This window comes from Filicampus tigris, chromosome 2 (assembly GCF_054856515.1).
Source record: "Filicampus tigris isolate MCC_2025a chromosome 2, RoL_Ftig_1.0, whole genome shotgun sequence".
Lineage (NCBI taxonomy): Eukaryota > Metazoa > Chordata > Actinopteri > Syngnathiformes > Syngnathidae > Filicampus > Filicampus tigris.
This window is the reverse complement of record NC_141218.1, coordinates 6,233,715-6,241,161: the sequence shown is the minus strand read 5'-3', so window position 1 is coordinate 6,241,161 and position 7,447 is coordinate 6,233,715. Positions and strand designations below refer to the sequence as shown.

Genomic DNA, 7,447 nt, shown 5'->3' with positions numbered 1-7,447 from the left:
GTAAGAAAGAAGTAGTTGGTTTTGCATTTCTTGGTGCAACAGTCCCTACACGTAGGCGTGGACTTGTTTTAAACGATATGGCAATTTACTGCAACTTATTTTGAATCCCCATCAATCTAAGCCTTGCTGGAAATGCTTGAGGAGGCAGACCATACACATTTGCAGATGAGGCCCAAGCCTGACCACAGTGGCCGAAGCGCCGTGGTGGGAGTCATCAATCATGAGACGCCTCCTTCTGGTCAAATCATGCGCGCCCTGCCGAGAACAGAACGCCAGTGCCAGAGCTGAGGTGCGAGGCGGGGCGAGGCGCTTCCTGGCTGATGAGCATGAGGGGCATGTTGAGGCACTTTGTGACATCCAAGGGCACTCATCTCCAAGCAGATGGATGGGAAAGGCTTCCTCACACCAACTGGGACCATTTTTTTTTCTTTTTCTTGTTCTGCTGGATGGATGCTGTGTTACGGACAGAGGTGGCAAAAGCATTCAGACTCTACTGAAGCAGAGGCAAAAAAATATTTTTAAAAACTCAGCCAAAAGTGAAAGTGCGTAGCTGTGATAATTAGTCACAGAGAATGCTGCCCAGCTTCAACACATGTTCAAAAATTTACCCTTGCTGGATGTGCTGCTTCATTGATACATTTCTTCTTTCTTACATCGCACCAGTGGCAGTCACTCACTAATTTATAGCATCTTTTTTTCCTTTTTACACCTGGCACCTAATCAGACCTGAAAGGTAGCCTTGATACGGGAAACAGTGACCAAAACAGTATCTAAGACTTTTCACTTCCCAAACAATTTGATTTCTTATCCACGTCCAAACTCCCTCAATGTGGACTTGAATCTTTGTACTCAATCGGGAATCACAAGTTCCAGATCCTATGAGTGAGGCACGTAGCTGCAAAGTACAGAAACACTGCAGACTCAGACGATTTGGTGCACCCAGTTTGCGGTTGCGCCAGAAACACAGCGTCTTAAGGCAATTTGGTGGAGTGACGAGAGTTAACAGACTCAGATAATTCATCTCACTGAATTGAGTAAATGGACTCTGATGATTTACTCACTCGAGTTAGCAGACCCACGGGAAACATTGCAGACTCAGATGATTCATTTCACTGACAAAAAAAAAAAAACGAGTCCACCTTTCTATCCTTATAATTCCACCAACGCAAGCCTTGAGCAATAGCGATGGCTTGAATACAGCCGAAATTTCAAATTTCTTCTGCAGGAGCCGCAGACAACTTGAGGTACTCCCCACACATTTTGCATATTACCAATACCACCCAGGTCAAGGTCAGCTGTTCCACAGGAGAGGAATCCGTGCATTAAATCTATCTGAGTATCAGGATTCAGGGAAGTACTGAAGTGTAGCCCACATGTGTAATTGGCCTCCTGGCATCTTCACGCAGCCGGCCCATTAAAATGCCTTTGAAGCATGCCCGCCACATTTACCCAAAGAACAAAGAACAGAGATGCGGTGATCATGAATTTCATCCACCCCCCCATCCGTTATTGACAGGCCTGATATGCAAATGAGCCGTCTGATGTGGACTGATACGTATGGTTCCTTTAAAGGTACGTTTATCTTCAAAAAGACAGACAGGACTGGAAAGCGCATGTCAGGTGAGTAACATTTCAAGCAAGGACAGATCGGATCGTTTTGTTTCGACCAATAACCCAAGTGGGTAGAGTAGAATAATAATAACAATAACAGACCTCTGCTCAGGCCCAAAACACCAAAGCAGCACAGTCAAAGAACTGAAATATGAAGGTAAATAAGATTAAACAGGTTCGGGCTCAGAACGTCATTTGTGTTTACGGAATATACTTATACATACCGGTATACTTATATTTATATTTATTGTATTTCCATCAATATTTGTTTGTCTACATATTTATCTACTTACCAATAGCCAATGTCAGACTTGTGACGGTTATGGCTACTTCATGTGAGAGGTTCTCAAAGTGTGGTATGTGGGCTCCCTCTAGTGGTACGCGACGTGTCACTGGACTCAAACTGTGTATGTTACAGTGGCTACAACTTTTTTTTTTTTTTAACGCTAACCCTAAACCTTTTTTTTTTTTTATTCCAGGAAATTTGTTCTTTTTTTTTATTCCAGGAAATTTGTTCAACACAGTTCAGTTTGAACAGGAATTCCGCATAGCAACATTCAGTTTGGTTCCTTATCAAATACCCCCGTTACCAATGACTTATAACTACAACAGAGGCATTGTTCATGTAGATGTGTGTGTGTGTATTGGGGGGGTGTAGATCCCCTCACAGCACATCAAGTCAAGATCAATCACATGTTATACAGGATGATATATTATTTAAAAACTCATGATGGTCGCCAGGTAGAACTGGAACACATCATTAATTAAAATGTATTTGTTTGTCAATCTTCACCTTCCCGTCGACGCGTTTGAAATCAGATCAAGGAGAGGAAAACAAGGCTAATGCCGCCGGCGGTATCATCCAGTCGAAGCCCGGCGACGTTTTGATCAGAAAATGCTTGCGGTGTATGTCCTTGGGAGCTCCATAGCAAATAAAAAACGGATACACAATTAAATAGACTTTTTTGAATGATAATTAGTGAACTACTTAGTATGATGAAGAAAAGAGAGTTTTTTCTGAAGAACTTTGCTTTGAATATGATGACAACAAGAAAACAATACATATTTTGCACAAACAGTACACAGCAGAATACAAACTCAAAGTCATACTGTATCTAGAAATAGGCCAATAAATATTCTGGTCTCAAAGGTAAGAATTTTCTGTCCATCATTTCATGATTCAGGCTTTACAGGGTTAAAGTGTTGCTTAAGCAACTGCAGCTTGAAACCAAAAACCTTGCGATGTGTATTTTGCATTAGCGGCAAGTAAAGCAGTGCTTTACTTACCCAGGGTATGCAGAATGGTAATGAACAAATTCCTGTAATTCCTTTCTGTTTAGGAGTTCTTGACACTTCTCCTTGTCCATTCTTTGTGAGGACACTAGACACCTTTGGATTTATTACTATCAAACAAATGAAACTTTAATCTGACCAACAGCCTGACTTCATTTGACTAGGATTCCTGGGGAAGAATGCATTTTTTCAGGCCTACTTCCGTTGTAGAATAGGGCAGTGTCAGAGCAGGTGCAACTAAGCCATGTCTGCCATCTAGTAGTGATTGGTGATATAACAATTTAAATCTATGCAGTTGAACCCCGTTATTCGTGGGGAAAAAAGGAACAGCCAGCCAGCAAATAGCGAACATCCATGTATAAGTGAAATCCACAAAAATGCACTGAATAAAAAATAGTTTTTTTTTTGTAAACCCCAAACATCTACAAAAAAGTTGATAAATCTCCAGTATACATTTTCCAAGTTTTTGAGGGCCCTATAAATTAAGTTAAATTGAGTTTAAACTGGAGGGGTGATTGGCCCAGCGAAATTGTCACATGTGATAATGAGCAAGGTGGTTCCTGGGCAGATTTCACAGCACCTGGGTGACCTATTCCAAGTCAGTGGGTAATTGCAAACATGGATTTGAAGTACAAGAGTGGGAAAGAAGGAAGTGGAGCACCACCGATTGGCCTGAATACAATTAAATTCAATAATGGACATTTGGGGCTTCGTTGCACTACCTTACTAAATATTTCATGAAGCCAATGCTTGGCTTGCTCTCCCGCGGTCGATGCATACGAAAAAAAAAAAATCAAACAATTGCTTAGTTGAACATGATGCCAATTCTGCCTCAAATTGCTGTCAGTTCTACCAAGGCTTTTTGGGTGTTGGTGATCAAAGCCCATCTTGTTTTTAGGACAACTGCATAGAAGATCAAGGCGTAATGAATTCACCTGAAAGGTGAGAGTTTGCGCAGAGTTTGAAAGCATCAATTCTGTTCCTTTTTTTGCTACACAGACACATGAACTTCTAAAATACAATGATGACAGAATTGCATTAACAAGTCAGTGGGAAGTACTTTGCGCCGTTAGTTTTTTTTGTGTGTTTTTTTTTGTATTTGACACACTTAAATGTATTGTGCTAGGAATTCTAGTGCAAGTCTACCTTGGAAGCGGGAATATGACTGAGCTTCCTTCACTGGAATGGAGGTAGATCTCCAATTTCTTAGCAATTTCTGAGAGAATTTTGCCTGCAAACTTCATGGGAATATGCAAGGAAAAGAAGGTCCCTAAATTAAAGGTCTGGTTGTAAGAAAAAGAGATACCCTCTGGTTTGTATAAAGGGTTCCAGCGTGGAAGAAAGCAGGACTCCTTGGCTTCATACTTAATAGGACTGATTAAGGGAAGGTCCTCATCTCTTTTTCTGGATAAACTCCAACAGGGTTGCATCATTACATCTGAACCACAGTCAGAAAAATTCTCACAGGTTCACCAAAACACTTTTTAGACCCAGTTTTGAGAACCACTGCTTTAAGTAGTTAACAGAAGGCCAATCCTCCGCCTGTTCTCACTCCTCCTCTCTTTGTTTGTGAAGATTGTGTGCTGCTCGTGCTGCTTGCAAACACAGCGGGGCCCTAATTCCACTCCGGTAACGCTCACAGCCCCGTGACTAATCTTCCGAAGGCCACAGCAACACACTGAAAATATACATAACCGTCAAGAGCGTGAACACCCACATGCTTTGCTTTTGCCATGTTGGAGAAGAATAGCATCAAATAACGGAAGGCCATCTGGAGGTATTAACAATGAGCCAAACATTGACTTTTTCTGCACACTGAAAAGCATGGCTGTTAATGGAAATGCCTTGATTGCTATAGGTCCAAAGTAAACAAACGAGGACCAGGGGCAGCAGAGAGTTCCAGGACTAGAGATGGTCAAGGTTCCAAATAAGCGGTTTCGCATTGCAGTTTACGAGTCAAAATTAGCATTTTGCGCCTCATGAAAATACAGTGAATGGCAAAACAGAGAATTTTTCAAGTTTTTACGATAATTGAAACATGAGATGGTCCCAAACTGCTTCAGTGGGCTGGGCGCGCTCACGTCACCTACATGCGAGTAGTTGGAGATCAAGGCAAACTCGGTGCTATTCATGCCACACCAGCTAGCTAGCAACGAGATTGGGCTAGCTAGCATGCGTGACTATTAATTCAGTAATCATAGCCTGCTTGGCGGCAAATAAGAGAACATTTCTCACAAGAATCCTTCCCACGAACGGATTACAAAGAAAGATGAAGAAGTCTTGCTAATTGTTTCGATAACCTAGACTTGAAATGAAATCATTTAACACCGCATTTCAGTGCTGGGGTGATCGAGTACACTTTTCACAAAAGTCTGGCTGGAAGCGCATTAAAATGGAGCATTTCTAACTTTGAACAGCAAAATAGCAGGCAAATTCACAAGTGTCTGGACTCTGGAGACAAAATCATACTTGCTAAACAGAATTGAAAACCAGAAATGAATTAAGGTCTATTATGGCATACGTCCGCCAGGAGGAGGAGGAGTGGTCTACAATCTTAAAATCCATACATTATCCGGGTCGCTTTTGCTCATGAGAATTGCGTGTCCTGGAGACTATCCCAGTTGTCTTTGGGCAGTAGGTGGGGTCCACCCTGAACTGGCTGCCAACCAAAAGTATTTTAACATAGTGTAAAATATTCAGAATATCAGAAATGTTATTTGTGTTTTCACAATAGAGTCCTGAATTTTCATTTTGACTTTTGAAGTCTGCACAATAAATGATCGCAAAATCACATTTTTGAACTCACAAGTTTGAACTGAAACTTTTATTTGTGTTTGAAATTGCCTCACTGATGTTGTGTGTTGATCTAGACAAGAAAATACAGTTTGCTTCTATACACAATGTGAATTTCAGAAATAAAAACAGTTGATTATAAAAAAAAGAAAGCCAATTGTTCATATCTTATATACAGAGTTTTGCATTTTCTAAAATTTGCCGATCTGTTTATCGCCATCCGCCTGCAGCCTGGGTACCCTTCCGAAGTCTGTCAATCCGCCTTTTTGTGAAGCCGGATCAAATAGCAATCGCCTATCAGTCGTTCCGTCGAGAGCGCTTCTGTCGACAAAAGAACCAAACCAAACAAAACAAAACATGTGATAGTCAAACAGATTGTGCACTGTTGCGGAGAGCTAATAAGTTTTGGGGGAGTTCACTGGAGCACCTCAGTAGTACAAAACAGTCTGGCTTTATATTTTCCCTGTCATTCATTGCCGTCAGGCCGGAGAAGTAGGGCCAAAAACCAAGCAAAAAAAGCAAGAAAATGATCGAAATTACTTACCTCCTCGATGCAGGTGGTGGCAGGCAAGGGATCGGGGTTGTCTCTGTATGACCACATGATTCCCAACGAAATGTTTAATACATATGGGTGTAACTTGGATTATATTTGTATTACTACATACATTTATTATACAAAATATGATACATTTATTATACAAAATATGATACGTTATTGTGGTGTGTTATTAAATTACCTTGATATTGTATTCATAATATAATGCTGATATAATTTTGAGCAACGTGTCTGATGATGTCATTTCCGGGATATGTCTCTTCCGGGGTGATGGCACTTCTGAGATGTCACTCCCGGGTGATGTCATATCTTTAAATCATGGCGCAAGCCACGCGGCAAGTAAATGTTTGGGGTCTGGGCCGTCAATGTTTCGATTGGATCTGTTACCGGTAGGCACGTTTTTTTTTTCTTTTTTTCTTTTTTAAAAGCATTATTCTCACCTAACTTCTGACCAGACTGCTATGCCGTCATAGGTGTCTCTACTCTCTACCACGGACTCGTGTCATTTGAATTGACATTACTCATACTACTGGGAAAAAAAGAGAAAACAAGAGGGAACTGGTGAGCCAGCTCATTCAATTGTTTGCTTTAGCATGCTAACTATTAGCCGCTAATTTTCTGTTTGGTGGAAAGTGACTCGGACAGAGATTGTCGGGAGCTAGCACTAACTATCTCTTCCCTGAGGTAGTTTTGTTAATATCTACACGATGCCATTGTTTTCCTTGAATAGTTTGAATTATTGCGGTTTAATATTCATTGCTATTGCTTGTTTTATTATTTTAATTTGGCAGCTAATTTGTTTGCCATTTAATTTTTGATGACTGCACACATTGTAAGGAAAGCATTGTGTATTGATTTATCGTGCAGGCTAATGAAATTAAGGAATATGCTCATGACTACTTGAATTTTGGATGTACATACATTAGGATTTGAAATGGAATATATTTAACAAATTTGTGTTTCTAATTATTTGATTGGTTTAATTGGTCCTGTTCCATGCAGGCCAGGTTCATATACCTATAAACTTGGCATCAATTCAATTTATGGTGAGCTAACACAGAATCCAACCGAAAGAACTCCAACAACACAACAGTCCTGCAGAGCAATATTAGGCGCCGTAGCCGGTTTTCCTTACATTCATTACATCAATACATGTGTGCACTTTCAACCAGAGGGATCCTAGATTTTTGGATT

At 40.7% G+C, this 7,447-nt stretch overlaps 1 long non-coding RNA gene across 1 annotated transcript; it reads right to left on the bottom strand.

The window, feature by feature from the left end:
• Positions 1-5,775: 5,775 nt before the first annotated feature.
• On the bottom strand, positions 5,776-6,787 carry LOC147151055 (uncharacterized). Its single transcript, XR_015084338.1, has 3 exons — positions 6,435-6,787; positions 6,242-6,284; positions 5,776-6,018 (listed from the first exon to the last, which is right to left on the bottom strand). It is a non-coding gene; the product is annotated as an uncharacterized LOC147151055 (long non-coding RNA).
• Between the last annotated feature and the right edge of the window lie 660 nt (positions 6,788-7,447).